Below are 17,313 nucleotides of genomic sequence, written 5' to 3' on the forward strand. Positions count from 1 at the left end.
ACCTGTATAGATGTAAAACAACAGGGAGAATCCAACATAACTTTCTAACAATGTAGGAAACTCATATCTCATTGGGCAGAATTGAAGGGAATGGCCAATTTTAGCACATCACGGACATTCACCATACATCTTGGTTACAAAGTGAAAATCAAAACAAAATAAATTGTAAATGAAAAATCTAAACTAAGATAACAAAAATAGATAGGGTTTATAAAGCAAGCAATTAGAGGGGACAACGGTGCCATAATTTTGTTGTGTTCCTTCCTAGTGCAAAAATATGGTTAGTATAATGGCACAAGTAAGGGTGTTGAACCACAGGGACTGATTGGACCTATATAAATTTCTAACTTTGAAAGAACCCTAACTAAAGAGTGAAAGTAACCAATTGAGAGTAGTTTTTGTGTTGTAAACTTAAATAACTTAAAATGCAAGAAGAATGTAGCAACGAATAATATAGTGATGTAGGAACAATGGAGATGAGGCCAGGGATTCGAATTCACCATTACAAAACCAATTTCATGTTTATAAAGTTATGCCCCCTATTCAACTACCAACATGTTTCCTGAGTTTGTTTTACATATATATGATCAGCCATATGATGTTTGGTTTTGATCAAATTCTCCTAATCTGGAACCTAATTGGGATGTTCCACTTTTAATTTTTTGTCAACATCATCATCTTTATTCAGTTCTCCACTTTTAGCACCATTTTGCCTTATTTGTCCTCAACTGAGCTTCAAAATACGATTAGTTGCACACTAACACAAAAGAGGGTAAAATGCAACTAGTTTAACTCAAAAATATCACATAGGGACTAGGAATGGATGGTATAAATGTATGAAATATATTAGTCATCAATTAGCAATTGCCATGTCTTGCTTCTCTAGTAACTAAAATCAAAGAAATAAAGCTAAATCAAATGTCAAAAGTAACAAAAAGAACATAGTGATTAGCAATTTTACTAATCCATGGCAACGGTGCCAAAATTTGATGTGGTAGAAACTAACACACAAATTAAACCTTATAAATTATGCAATTGTAGTACGAGTAAGTAGGGATCGTTCTATTCCGGGGATTAGAAGGGATGCTAATCAACACAGATTAAACTTATAAAACTGAAAACTAAGTTAAACTAACAACAAAACAATGACTGGAGGGGGTTTGGATGAATTTAATTTAAACAAAAGTAAAGGGCAGCAAGTAAATTAAGTTGTGAATGAAATATGGATGAAATGATAGCTAAAGGATTCTTCTCCACACATGAAACGTATGCATACAAATCAATTTCCAGTTATTCTTCCTATAAACCATGAATGACAATACCCCAAATTAACTGTGAACATCACTAATTAACTGTTAGATTTTTCTAAGTTCATTGAATTGGACTCAGCGACGCAATCAAATTATTCTTCTCAAGTTCCCTAACTATGAAAAGCATGACAGAGATACATCTCAAAGATCGATAAGTTATGTGAAAATCATAAGCATTGACAAAGCATTTGTAACTATGAAAAGTATGATACACCTGCCAATAATTTACTTAACTCAATCATGACTAGTGACTTTTACTACTTACAAATATAAGTTCATAACAATTAGGTGGAATTCCCTTATATTCTAGCATCAAATCCTTGCATGCAAACTAAGTATGCATCCTTAATAAACATACAAGAATAAGTTCTCTATAAAGCAGATAAGTAAATCACATTCATGTTTTATGAAACAATAACCGGATGTAATTAATTTATATAAAACATATGATCATGGCTACGAATTCACCTCTGGCTGCAAAAGAAACTTAGTTACACATGTTCATCATAACTGAAAAATCAATCTAAAATAAACATTGAAACTTAAAACAAAGGCAGAAAGAACTCTAAAAACTCCAGCAACTTCAATGGATGAATGGCAGGCGCGACACCCTTTAAATCATTGTAAGAATTTCATATATATAGGAAGGGAACAGCTGAATCCAAGGAGAAAAGAGTTTTGGCATTTTAAATTATTTTAGAACTCTAAGGATTAGGTAGAAAGTGTTGGAATGTGATTAGGATTCCTCCTTGCAGTTGGAGGTAAGATTAGATAATGTTGGATAAGATAGGATAAGATAAGATAAGATAGGATGAGATAATGTTCCCCTTTCTTGTGTAATTCCTTGTCTTCCAAACCTCAAGTTTAATTTCTCCAGAGTTCCGTTTCGTTATAACACCATTTAAACTTTTCCAGTCTTATTTTACTGTTTTGAATAGTACTCATTTTTATGAACATGTGACAGGAAACAGAACTCAATCCGGAGTTATAACGAACAAGTTAGGTTCGAAACAATATAAATTCACCTAAGAGAGGCTCAAACTTTAAAAACCAACCTTGTGCAGTGTGCACCACTGCCTTGGCCAGGTGTAGGAAGCATATATCAACCTTCAAAGAGGCTTAATGTTGAGGGATGGTGTGCAAGTTGCTTTAAAAAAATATTATTTTGGGTTATAGAAACCCAAAAACTTGCTCCATCACAAATCACATCATTTTTCCTTCTTTTTGGCCGGTTCCCTCACATGGCTCTCTTTCATTCTAACACACATACCTCATTTCCTTCTCACTTTTTTTTTAACGGGTTATTCTTCTTCTTCTTCTTTTTCTTCTCTTTCTCTTTCTCTCTCTCTCTCTCTCTTTCTCTCTCTCTCTCTCTCTCTTTCTCTCTCTCTCTTTTCCCTCTCACTCTCTCTTTTTCTTTTCTTTTCCAACTCTTATCTCTCTCCGCTCTCATCCCTCTCATCCACCTTCTACCATTATCGGCACCGAGGCCGGAGCACCACCATCATCATGCCATTGCATTTTCGGTGACCACCCCAACCACTACAGCTTCCCACTCCCTTCTCTCGTACTACCTCTCCCTCTCTTTCTCTCTAAAACTCTGGATTCTCTCTTTCGTCCTTGGCAACCCGAGACCCCCACACCTTGCCGCTTTGGCGAACTTCATCAACCCCATCATACCACACCATCATCTTCCTTACTCTACAAACCTCGACTGGCAGAGGCCATTGTACCTTTCTCCCCCCAAAGAACTCCAGCGACTTTCAAACTTTCCCGACGAGGTAGGGACTCCACACCCTCAAATCACATCATTATCATCATTTTGGGTTATTTTATGGATCATTTGTGCGAGTTGGTGATGTTTTGGTGCAGGAAATACCTCAGGGACCCTTCCTCTTGTTTTTCAGCAGAGATCCAACGACTTTTGAGCCATTTTTCGGCCAACTCAGGCCACGACCAAGGAATCCAATGGTATATTTCTGTTGCTTACCTCTTGAGCTTCATTTTGGCCTTTGAATCTTTGAATTTGGTTGAGAAATGAACCTGTTATGGCCATTTGAAGTTTTCCGGCCACCTCTCCTAGGATTCTGGCTTTCTTCTTCATTGGGTCAGTGGGTGTAACCCGCGAGCCCAGATGGGCTAACCCAACCAGATTGAAAAAAGAAATGGCCTAAGCCTAAACCTTTGGCCTGACCTGGCCCAAAACTTAGGGGCGACCCGCAAGTCCAAACGGGTCAACCCGACATAGTACAAAAAAAAACCCAAACCTAGAGCCAACCTAAACCCATGACCCTTCAACTCGGATCCATATCCAAAGCCGGGATCCGACCCAGCCCAATTTCTTAATGTATTCTAGAATACTCCTTGTGTTGACTTATTCAAAATTTTCTCAAAATTTCTCATATGCTAATGTTGACGCCCCAAGTCCATTTTTGGCATCTGTTTAGTGGAATTTTAAAGTTTTAATGTAGTTGACCGGCTCGGCGTCCCGATTGACTTTTTAGGGTTGATCGTTGATTTTCTTGTTGACTTTCTACAAAATTTGCCTGGGCCCCTCTTGCGTATTTCGACCATCCGATTCCGAAATCGTACTCCATTTTCCCAAATTTAGTTGTTTAAGTTGAGTTTTACTAATAGGTTTCAATATTGTGCTTATGTGCGATTACTATCAGAGACTTCGGCTTTCCCAGCCCGAATCTATGTGACATCACAGGTATTTGTGAGTGGGTCTTTTGTTTACGTATATATATCTATATGTGATTTTCTAAACAACTGTTTTTATATATTATGATGTGACATGCCATGTTTAGCTTTACAAATAGACGTTTCGTACACTTTATGTTTTTAATATTATTTGTGAGCATAAACTTATGGCATGACATCCTTGCGTTTTATCTGCTCATTATTACATGTTTACACAGTGTCACTTAGTTATTTGTACTGTCCTGGGCCAAGGACTAGCTTCACGTGTAGTTCACATGCACCGTTTACATTTGCTTTGGATCTAGAGTTAAGCCTGCCATTTTGTGTGATGTTTTGGACTCGTATGTGACGCGACTAGCGTAGCTCACGTGATGTAGTACTAGAATGGAAAACCTAGCCTATTCCATTATTTGAATATCTCTGCAGTGGACTTGTATGCCTACATAAATTAATGAGCATTATAATAACGATTTGAGATTTAATGTTGAGATACTTTGTTGTTGTACCCTACATCTTGACTCACTTCTGCAACAGGGTACCCACTACATACTATTATTATAATATTTTTAGGAAACCATATACTTGTTTTACAGCGAAGGGTTAAACTTTTCGAAAACGGTTTACAAAACTTTATTTTTCAGGCCCACTCACCCTTGTTTTTCGCCCCTCTAGGATTTTAGTGGCAGAGGTTTCGTGACGGCGAGGATTGCTGGTAAAAGCCGTTATGTAGGAGACTTCTCATTTTGGTATAAATGTCCTTACTCTTCTTTTACTGCAATTTATCTATGCTCTAACATCAATTGTGTGAAATGGGTTCAATCCAACTCACATGCACACTTTAAATTAGTCACTTTTAGGTTTTAATTTATTCACATTTTCCACATCACTACACTTTATGGCTTCGTCACCTTCCAAGTGTCAGCCAGCACATCGCGATTCGGGTGTCCAGGTGGACATTCCGGGTCGAGGTGTGTCATTCATTATAGTATGTAGTAATTAAAATGTACATACATTGACACAAAATAAGAAGAAAAAAAGTCATATCCAAGGAAAAATGCATCATTTGTAGTTCTCCACAGTTTTTTCTTATGGGATTACTTTGATTTTTCTTGTACCGCCTTTACTGCAAGCATGGAAATGGCGATGCTACCCTTCAAATATCTATACAAAATTGGCCCAGTCTTCAGCAAAGTGAACGTGGTCTTCACCAAAGAATACATCCAAATGAGGAAAAATGAGGACTGACAATTTAAGATAAAAGATAGGTGGCAAAGCATGCAGCAACCAATCCAACATGGATTCACATGACCTTCATTAAAGCAAAAATAAGTCAGTCAGCTTTCAGAGACAGTGCTGACAGCTTTCGGAAACAGTGTATTGGCATTATTAAAAAAAAGTTGAAAATAGTTGAAAATTATTTTGTTGTTTAGGAATTAGGTTTTGTATATAAGGGAGCTTTTCCTCCCATGCAAAACACATGAAACAACACAGCAGAGACACACCATACTCACATCAACCTTCAATCCTCATACATTCAAGCATCCAAAACCTTCCTAGCATCCTTTGTAAACACTTCTCTTTGTAAACATTCTATATATCAATAAAAGTTCAAGTGTACATATTCAAGCAATCTCCAAGTCTTAAGTAAGCTTTCTTTCCTTTCCTTAGTGTTTGTTTGTTTAATTAGAATTCTAGTCCAAAACAGGGAACACTAGTGTAGTTATATTATTAACTTGCTAAACTGACGATCATAATTTGTTCGAGTACTCTGTTATAGTTGAATGCTTGCCAAACAAATAACTGGACATTACCAGGGTACTTCTGCGTTCTTCGTACCTCTAAGTTCAACCGTTAAGGCCTTATACCTGCATTGTGAGTGGCCGTCATGCTGAAACATGTCGAGTTCCATGTGCAAGGTTTTATGTCTAGTTGTTATAATGGTCATCCGACTATTTAACCAGGCCTGCTTTGCGAATTTGGTATCAGAGCCAAGTTTAGCATTTTAATAGTATAATTATAATAGTAAAGTACCTTGAGGACGGAAGTCATTAACACAACTGATATCACACTTGTTTATTTTGTATGAACAACATATATTATTGTCCTTATAAACCTTGTTAACCACAACTACCAGGAATTTATTAGGTGTCTAGGAACCCAATTATAAATAGCATAAAGAGAAGATAACCCAACTATAAATAGCATAAAGAGAAGATAACCCAACTATAAATAGCATAAAGAGAAGATTAGCATATATATCCAAAAGAATTAGTAGGACTTTGAAGAATCAAAAGTTTTATCTTGGTTGTCTTGAACATCCTTCATTTATTCATAAATATAATAACATAAAAGTGCATCATAAAGTTTTAGAAGCAAAAAGAGCAACAAATCAAGTTTTAGAGACCTTGAGAGAAGAAAGAGAGTTTCTAAGAAACCAGTTAGCCGTAACTCTAGAGAAAGGTAGACTGTAGTATATTATAGATTATCTAAATTTAGAAATTAGTGAACGTAAAAAAAAAGAAAAATAACCTTAAACCAAAATAGTTTAGTTTGTTATTTTCCATTGAGAAAGCATAATCATATTTTGCATAGTGAAGAAAATCCACAAGCCAATAGTATTGTAGATCTTATTATTAGTCAAGCAGAAAATATAAAATTAGAAAATAATAAGCATAATCATTTGTTAAACCAGTTGTTAGAACATTTTCAGAAAAAATTCCATAAAAACAATTAGAAAAAATTTAGACTATATTACATCTTAGTTAGAAGATAATAATAAAAATATTCAAAGGTTTCTAAGTAAAAGAGAGATAAAAGAGCTTGTTGACCTCATAGATAGTAAGCCGAAGCAAGTAGAACTAAGATCATTAGAAATAGTTGAACAGTTAAAATTAGATGTTCAAAAAATTATATTAGTGCAAAAAGAGTTGAGTGAACAAGTAGATAAGTTGCATAATAAAATAGATAAATTATTAGTTTAATGACCGATTTTAGAACTAGTAGAAAATATATCCAAGCTTTGAAAGAAATTAGTAAGTTAGATAAAGAATTAGTAGGTTTAACAGATTTTTCAACACAAGTAGCTAGTAGTAATATTCCCAGTAGGCAAAATAATTTAATTATTCAATTAGTTTTAAGTTTGCCTAAAAAATTAGATCAAGTTGAAGAACGAATAGCAGAAATAAACCAAGTTTTACATAAAACATCTTCATCACTTCCACCATCTTTGTTAGAAAAATTAGAAAATTTAACCTTAAGTACAAATAATCGTATTAGAATACCTAAGCTAAATCCTTTTGATAATAGAAAATGGAACTCTTTAGGAAAAGAGTAAATTGTACAAATGGTCCCTCAACTTTAATCAAATTGGAGCAATGGTCCTTCAACTAAAAATCCATTACCATTGGTCCCTCAACTTATCAAAATGTGTAGCTATAGTCCTTTTCATCAATTTTGTCAAAATTTTGTCAAAATAAGCTATGTTGGAATGACCATTTATATAATTAGGGTCCCTTAACTCATCAAAGTGTATAATTATGGTTCTTTTCGTCAACTATGTCAAAAAATTTGTCAAAACGAGTTATATTGGAAGGACCATTGCTACAATTGGGTTAAAGTTAAAGGACCATTTATCGACTTGAATTAAAGTTCAGGGACCAATGGTAATGAATTTTTAGTTGAGGGACCATAGATGCAAGTTTTGATAAGTTGAGGGACCAAAGGTAATGGATTTTTAGTTGAGGGACCATTGCTCCAATTTGATTAAAGTTGAGGGACCATTTGTACAATTTACTCTTAGGAAAAAAGGAAAAGAAGTAGTTTGAGCTGAAGATATTTATCCAAATGAAGAAGAAGCACAAGAATTTATTAGAAGAGGTTTTGAGAGAACACGGAAAAATAAATATAATTTGTATCAATTAGGTTTCTTTGAAAATAGAAGCAGAATTGTAAGTAGCATTAGTCAACATGAATTTAGTTGTATTGATAAAGAAGTTACACTTAATTTAATTAGTAAAGAAGCAGTTGCTCATTTGAGAAAATCACATTTTAGTCAGATTCACATAGGAACAATATTAATTGGAATAGTAGGATTAACCAGATCACAAGTAAGCACAAAAGCATTAGTATACATATATGATGATAGATGAGATAATCACCAACAAGCAGTAAAAGCAACAACTGAAGTATATTTAGAGCAAGTCCACCGAAATGGACTTTGCCCAGCACTCAGTCCAAATAGCAGCCCAACACCCTATCCATGTCCTCCAACCCGCGCAACAGCCTAGCACCCAGCCCATGCTGGTCTCTGGGCCAGCACAAAACAGGCTGACCAAGAAGCCAGGCCATTTGTTGGCGCATGGCCATGTGGCCGATCATGGGCTCTTGGATTTGAATATTTTTTCAAATCCAACGATCCATATTAATTAACTACATTAAAATTAATTAAAAATATAAAAAAATACAAAATTTCGTTTTTTAAAATACAGTAAAATTTTAAAAAAGTTATTTTTTTTTCTATAAATACCTAACCCTCATCTTCCACCTTACACCACATTTATTTAGTGTGTTTTTTTTAAGTTTATTTGATGAGTATGTAATTTTTATTTTAGTGTGTATTTTTTTTTAAGTTTATTTGAAATTTTATCCGAAATTGGTTAAAAATCTTATCCGAAATAAACTTAAAAAAAAAAACACACCAAATAAATGCGCTGGGTGCCAGCGCATTTTTTTAGGGATGGAGATGCCTTGGCCTATTACTGTTCACTCTAGTATATTATTGTTCACTTGAGTGGATAAATGCGCTGGGTGCTGGCGCAAAGTCCTTAGGAAAATATAAGACATATGATTTAGGACTACATAGAATTTCAAATGAAGAGATGAAAATTTTAATTTTAGAAATAGGAGTAGAACATATTTTAGGATCAAAAGAATAAAATAATTTATTAGAATTGAAAAAAGAATGTAATCCAGCAAAAGAAAGTAGTACATCAGCAGTAGAAGATTCAGGACACGCAAGTATAACTGATCAACAATTTTGAGACCAACAAATAAACAATATAATGAAAAAGCAAAAGTTGATTACATAGATGAAAGTATGATGAAACCACCTAGAAAAAATAGGATTCTATATTTGAGAGGATTAGAACAAATTAATATAGCAAGAAATATATTAAACTTAGATAATGTAGATCCACAAGATTGGGAAAGACGATTGAGAGATGGGAGAAATGTTGCGTACATGCATCATTAATGTTAAATTTTAGTATAGAGAGTATTAACATGATAGATTCAGACTTGGACAATTCAAGTAGTTCAAATAGTGATCTCGAAGAGTATATGTGTGCATTCATAGAAGAACAGCATGAAGAAGAGTATAAATACATTAATTTAGGTTGGCCAAAAAAATGTTATAAGTGTAGTAAATTAGTTGCAAATAAATACTATAATACATATTCAATATTATGTGAAAAGTGTTATAGTAAAAGGTTATTATAAGTTAATTCGGCAGAATCACAAGAAAGTACTGAAATATTAGGAAATATTGTTCATAGTATAGAAAAGCCAAAAAATAGTTCTTTAATTACCATAAATTGTGAAATAGAATTAGCAAAAGAACATAATATACAAATAACAGCTATGACAGATACAGGGAATACAAAAAGTGTTATAAGAGAAGAGTTAGTACCAGAAAAATATAGACAAAAATTAGCAAACCAGTGAAAATAACACAATTTGATGAAAGACCAGTACTTTAATTAACACATTGTATTAATAATGAGTCTATTAAAGTAGGAAAACAACAATTTAATTTACCACTAACATTTGTTTCACCAATAGGATCATACCCATTCATTTTAGGTTTAAATTTTTTGAAAAGTTTACAAGGTTTTTTATTTATGAATCCTAACATAACATTTTTCAAAAGAGGTATTACCATAACTGACCAAAGTAATACTGTAGAAGCATACAAAAGCATAAGTATAGAAGAGTCTAGTAGCCAAGATAGTTATCATTTGGAAAACTCAAAAGAAAATGATGAGCATAATAATAAAGAAGAGTTTGATGAAGAAATATTTGAACATGAATATCCGATTTTAGAAGAAGGAACCCGTATAGAAATATTACAATTAAATAAACCAAAGAGTTTAGAAGAATTATTGTAATTAGTAGAACAAATTAGGATTATAGGAGAAGACCCACAGTTAAATTGGAGTAAAAATAAAATACTAGCACGATTAGATATAATTAATCCAGATTTAGCCATGAAGACAGCTGATATGCCTTGTAGTTTAATAGATAAACAAGAGTTTCAGCAACAAATAAAAGAGTTATTAAATTTAAAAGTAACTAGACCCTCTAAGTCTAGACATAGATCATTAGCAGAGAAAACATTAATAACTAAAGAGAGGTAAGGATAGAATAGTTTATAATTATAAGAGATTAAATGATAATACATATGAAGATAGTTATAAGTTACCAAATAAAGATGAGCTTATAAATAAAATTCTAGAGAGTAAATATTTTAGTAAATTTGATTGTAAATCAGGATTTTGGCAAATGTGATTAGCAGAAGAATCAATTGAATTGACAACTTTTACTTGTCTAGAAGGACATTTTGAGTGGCTTGTTATGCCATTTGGACTTAAAAATGATCCATCGATCTTTCAAAGAAAGATGGACCAAATTTTTAAGAAATATGATAATTTTTGTAGTGTTTATGTATATGATATTTTAGTACATAGTAAAAATAGAAAAGAAGGAAGCACTTAGAGATAGTTTTACAAGAATTTATCAATAATGGAATTGTGATTAGCAAAAATAAAATAGCATTAGAAAAGCAAGATATAGAATTTTTAGGAATGTATATCAAGTCAGGTACGATACAATTACAAGATCATATAGCTAAAAAGGTCATAGAATTTCCAGACAAATTAGAAGATAAAAAACAGTTACAAGTATTTTTAGGAATGTTAAATTATGCAAGAAATTTTATCCCTGATTTAGGCAGAAAAATAGCAGTAATACATAGTAAAACTAGCAAATCAGGACAAAAGTATTTTAATAGTGAAGATATTAAATTAGTTCAAAATATAAAAGAAGAAATTACTAAACTTAAGCCATTAGCATTACTATTAGATGATAGTTGCAAAATAGTTGAAACAGATGTTTCATCATTAGGATGGGCAGGTATATTATACCAGTAAAAGCATAAGGAGTCACCAAAGTCTGACGAACAAGTTTGTAGATATGTAGATATTCATCAGGATAATTTAGTGATGTACAGTCAAGATTAGCATCAACAGATTTAGAAATTTTGGGAATAATTAACTCACTTGAGGCATTTTCTTTATTTTTACATAATGAAGTATTTACGATTAGAATAGATTGTCAAAATACAATTTCTCATTATAACAACATATATGCTAATAAACAAGCGGCCTGATGATGGGTTAATTATGTTGATTCAATTACAGGAAATGGTTTTAAACCAATTTTTTAACATATAAAAGGTAATAACAATACGTTAGCCGATATCTTATCAAGATTAATTTGTTGAATAGGATTGGAATATCATGGACCATCATCCTCAAATAACACAAGACCATAAGGCAGAAGAGCATCTTTCAATGGCATAATGATGCACCAGGGACCACCATCATTCAATAGATTCCAAAATAGCATAAGCAGACCATCATCACCACCAGTACCAACTTTTAACTTTAATCGCAATATTGTTGAAGGAATAAAAAATCCAACTCTGAGATATAAGCCAAGAGTACCAGAACTTGTTGATAGGCAACATGTTCTTCTATATAATTTTTGGAATATCCAAATCAAACAGCTAAGTATGAGGTTAGGTCATGAAAAACTAATAAGAGCCTTAGAACAAGAGTTTGATAGTTTTAATTTTAATTTCCATCAAATCCAGCAACATATTCATTCTCTTTAGCACAAACTTTAAGCCATTTCTAGAGACCATGAGTCATTACTTGGTAAGTTTACCAAAATCAACCAAGAACTCCAATCTCTTAGAATACAGCAAAAGGCAAGTGACACCTTGAAAAGAGAATTGAAAATATGTTTGGAAACTGATCAACATAAGAATAAAGAAAAAGAGGTTATTAAACACATAGAACAAGAGGCTAATAAGCCCATAGGAGAGATTAAGATTGAGCTCTTAGAAGAAGACATTGAAATGGAGTAACATCAAAATAATGAGCAGCACCAGCATCTGAATGACAAAGAAAAACAAGAGAGATATGAAAGTTTTCTTAGGAATTTACCTTTAAACTTAATAATAGATGACATCACATTAGAAGAAATATCAAAAGCAAAATTAAGAATAATGCCACCAGATATGCAAAATAAGATCCTGAGCAGAGCATCACAGTCCATGAAAGAGTTACGATTACAATTACAATGTGCTTTGTATCAGTTCATCTTTGATCCAAAACCAGGGATGGATATTATTACAAAGATGTATCCACCCTGTTATTGTGATAGTACAGAAAATTGTATTTGTAAACCAGAGATTAACATAGTTGTGGCCAGGATTAACATGAGAGATTTTAGACCATGGCATTTTAGTTATAAGCATCAGAAAAAGCATAATGTGGTAGAAGTTACCCCGACCTTACTATTAGAGTTTGGCTATCTTGATAAAATATTCATTAGCCATATTTCCCAACTAGAATCTTTTCCTAAAAAAACTTATTAAAGTAGCAGAAGATTATCAGGAAAAGTGGTAAGAAATTTGCATAAGTTTTATTAGTAGTCCTTCAGATTGGTATGTACATATGCATAAGGAGAAAGCTAGGCATATAACCATGATTAATGAAGAGTCCTTTAGACTATCTCCTATCTCCTCACATAGGTGGACTCCTTCATACAAAAATATTCTAAAATTTCTAAGGATCCAAACGCTAGCCTTAGATGAGTTAGAAGTTTTAGGTATGATATGGTACTAGTAGCAGAAGAAGAAGAAATGTATATTTACAGCAAGACAATGATCAGTCATCAGCCCTATTAGAAGCCTTAAAATTTCAAAGAAGAGACAACATAAATGCACAACAAGGTGAAAGAAGATAGAGAAAGAGATGCAGAACTGTAAAAAGTGATGAACAGTACTGGAACAATTTGACAGAAGAAGAGCTGCATAATATCGACAACATGATGGAAGCATGAAGAGCTGGCAGTAAATTAGCATAAATTGAATAACATCATCTAAAATAATGTATTTCCAGACAGAAATGTCAACATCATTATGGACTCCGCTACAATAATGAAATAATGGCATAAGAGTAAAATAGAGAAAAAAGCTTGACCCATAATGGACTTTTCATACACAAAATATCCTTTTAATTAAGAATGAATAGTACCTGGCTCTTTTCGTTAAAACTCCCTTGACAAAAAGCAATGATACAATTAGATTACCGATTGTTAGCCATTTCGAAGAAAAATACATAAAAATGAATCATTCCAAACGCCAACAAAACAGAAAAGAGAACCAAAAAAAGGTCTTGAATTTTCAGGTTCCTTCGCCAAGCAATCCCTATGCAGTATCGCAAGCCAAAAGTCTTTTTCGCCTACATAGAATTTTGTCCACATACCATGTAATTCATAAAGCATTTAAAAAAGGCTTTTTCATATAAAAAAAGTAAATAGTGAATCATATACAAATTTATAGCTAAAAATAGTGTGCACACTTACTATGAGAACGTCTAAAATTGAACTAAGAGAAATTAAACTATCCAATTATTATTACAAACAGGTTGGCAATCAGTATTAAGAAAAAGCTGCTTGACGGAAGATAATGATCTTTGTTCTTCAATCCAACAATAAAATGAATAAAGTTTTACACATAGCTTACCAATGGGAAAAATCCAAAACAAAGAGTCATTTACTCATTTGTCACAAATGTGTGCATGATAACAATATGAACAAACCTCTGAATTTGCAAAAATGAAAAGCAAGAAACTGAGAAGAAGAGAGAGAGAGCTTAGAAATTTGGGTTGTTTGTTATTTCTTTTCTTAACCATTAACCAATACACTTGTTGTTATTTATAGATTTACATATTTGGTAACTACCCTGCTTAACAACTAAGCTACCTTACAACATATAATATATTGACACTTCGCAATCTAATCTTTACTTTTGTCATTACCGTAATATTGTTATTACCCCCCACCTCAATCTGAACCTAGGTGTCCAAGTGATAGGAGCATATTTATGCAACTTTGTTAGCCTATTTCTTTGCATTTACTTAGTTAGTTTCTATTTATAAGAGTGTTTTAAGCTATTTTTGAGTGTTTGTAGGTCCAATTGGCAAAGGTGACAAGAAATGGCAATTTGGAGCATTTTGGAGTAGTTTTGGATTTGGAAGGGATAGCATACGTGTAGAGCAAGTTGGATGGATGTTTTTTAAGTTTAAAATTGGCTAGGAATGTGTTACAAATCTGAAGAAATTAAATCAAGACTTGGAAGATAAGGAATCAGCTAAAAAGAAGGAAACCTAAACCAACCTTATCTTTTCCAACATTATTTTAACCAACCTTATCTTATCCTATCCTATCCTAATCTTATCCTACCTTATTTCCAGCTGCAAGGTGGATTCCTTTTCATATTAAACCACCTGTTACCTGTTTCTAGAACCACCCTATCCCTTTTCCCCTAGGAATCTGCCGCTCCTAGTCATTTTCCTTCATGGAGTGGGTTGTGCCGTCCCTTTTACTTAGTTCGTTTTAGCTAAAGGTAAATTTGAAGCCATGATCATATGTTTTATATAAATTGATTACATCCAGTTATTGTTTCATAAATCGTGAATGCAATTTACTTATCTATTTTATTGAGAACTTGTTCTTGTGTGTTGATTAAGGATGCATACTTAGTTTGCATGCAAGGATTTGATGCTAGAATATAAGAGAATTTCATCTAATTGTTATGAACTTATATTTGCAAGTAGTAAAAGTCACTAGTCATGATTGAGTTAAGTAAATTCCTGGCAGGAGTATCATGCAGTTCATAATTATGAATGCTTTGTCAATGCTTATGATTTTCACAGAACTTAATGATCTTTGATATGTATCTCTATCATGCAGTTCATATAGGGAACTTGATAAGAATACTTTGGTTGCGTCGCTGAGTCCAATTCAATGAATTTAGGAAAATCTAAAAGTTAATTTGTGCTTTTTCACGATTAATTTGGGGCCTTGTCATTCATGGTTTATAGGAATAATAACTGGAAATTGATTTGTATGCATGTGTTATGTGTGGAGAAGGACTCTCTAGCTAGCCTTTCACCCCGTAAGTTACCTTAGTTTCGTACCACCCTCACTTTGTTTCTGCAACCTACTTAGTTTTAGTTTAAAATTTGTCCAAACAAATCCCCCTTTAGTATTTCATGTCAATTTACTTCAATTTTCGTCCAAAACACCCCTTAGTGCTTGTTTTGTGTATTTGAGTCTAGTTTTTAGTTTTTGAGTCAAGTTAGTGTAGATTAGCATCCCTCCTAATCCCCGGCCTAGAACGATCCCTTTTTACGTACACTACAATTATCTAAAAGAGGGTTTAATTTGTGTGTTAGTTTTTACCACATCAAATTTTGGCGTCGTTGCCGGGGATTATCCAAATTGCTAATCTTCCTTTTGTTTCTGTTTTTGTTTTTCTTGTGTTTCTGATTTAGTTTAGTTTTGTTTTCTTTGTTTTAGGTACTAGTTTATGACTAGGAGTTCTCAACCAGTTCGTGGCCATATATTGGAGTTTGATGACGATTTTAATGAACTTTGAGAAGGAAGAGGAAGTAGCCAGAACCCAATCCACCTAATTCTAGTTCTTAATCCGAACTTGAAGAAGAGGAAGAGGAACAAGACATGGTTGTAGAAAATCAACCAATCAAAGAACTTTCAGCCTCAGGATTGGATAATGCCGTCCCTCTTTGCATTCAATACCCTACAGCAGCTCAAGGCAAAACTGATGAGTTTGAATTGAAGTCTAGTTTTGTGCATCATATTCTTAAATACCATGGGCTGTCCATGGAAGATCCGAACAAGCATTTGAAGGAATTTGAAGTGGTGTGCTCGAGCATGACACCAATCAATGAGGATGGCAATATTCTGAAGATGAAAGCTTTTCCATTCTCTCTTTTGGAAAAGGCTAAGGATTGGCTCTTTGAATTAGCACCTGGAACCATCACTTCTTGGGAAAGTATGAAGAAAGCATTTTTAGAGAAATTCTTCCCGACGTTAAGAGTCATTCTTTTGAGGAAGAGAATTAGTGGAATTCAACAAGGCCAAGGAGAATCCTTTCCAGCGTATTATGAGCGTTTCAAGACTTTAGTTGCATTCTGTCCACAACATCAAATGAAGGAAAAACTCTTAATTCAATATTTCTATGAAGGACTACTTCCAATTGAGAGATAAATGCTTGATGCTTTGGCAGGTGGTGTTTTGGTTGACAAAATACTAGTTGCTACAAGATCTTAATAGCTAACCAAGCCTTGAATGCACAACAATATGAAGGAGTTGGACAAAGAGACCCCCTACGGCAAACTCAAGTTAATGAGGTAAGTACTATTTCAGAGCTTCAATCTCAAATGGCTAATCCTTTTGTTCTTCTATCACAGGTTGTTGAAGGATCCAAGGGGCAAGGAACAACTACATGTAGCGTGTGCTCTATGCAAGGACACCCCCACTGATCAATGTCCTCAATTGATAGAGAATGGGGGATGGGAGAGCACCAATGCCATAGGTTATCAAGGCCAAAATCAACTAAGGCATGACCCATTCTCTAACACCTACAATCTGGGCTGGAAAGATCATCCAAATATGAAGTGGAGGGAACCTCAACAAACTCAACCACAAAGCGGATATAGACAGCCACCCTCGAGGCTCTATCAAAGGCCATTTGCACCATCACAACCTCACTCGTAATCTGCCCAAGAAAATTCAGGTTCATTAATGGATAACGATAAAATTCTTCAAGTACTAACTTCATTGACGCAGGGCTTACAAAACCAAGTCAAGGAGGTGGGCGAGTTAAAGAATCAAATAAGGCAGATGGTAGAATTCATGGTACAATTTAGAGAACAAGGCAAACTGCCTAGTTCAACCATTGTTAATCTTAAGGGAGGATTTGAAAACTGCTAAGGCTATCACGTTGAGAAGTGGCAAGGAGTTTGGAACCAACCCACAAACGTCCAACGCCACAGTCAAGAAGGATCACTATCCTCTTTCATTCATAGATCCAATGCATGGAAGTTTTGAGGAGCATGTAGTGGAGGATGTACCCCTCCATGCCGTG

This window comes from Malus domestica, chromosome 16 (genome assembly GCF_042453785.1).
Source record: "Malus domestica chromosome 16, GDT2T_hap1".
Classification (NCBI taxonomy): domain Eukaryota; kingdom Viridiplantae; phylum Streptophyta; class Magnoliopsida; order Rosales; family Rosaceae; genus Malus; species Malus domestica.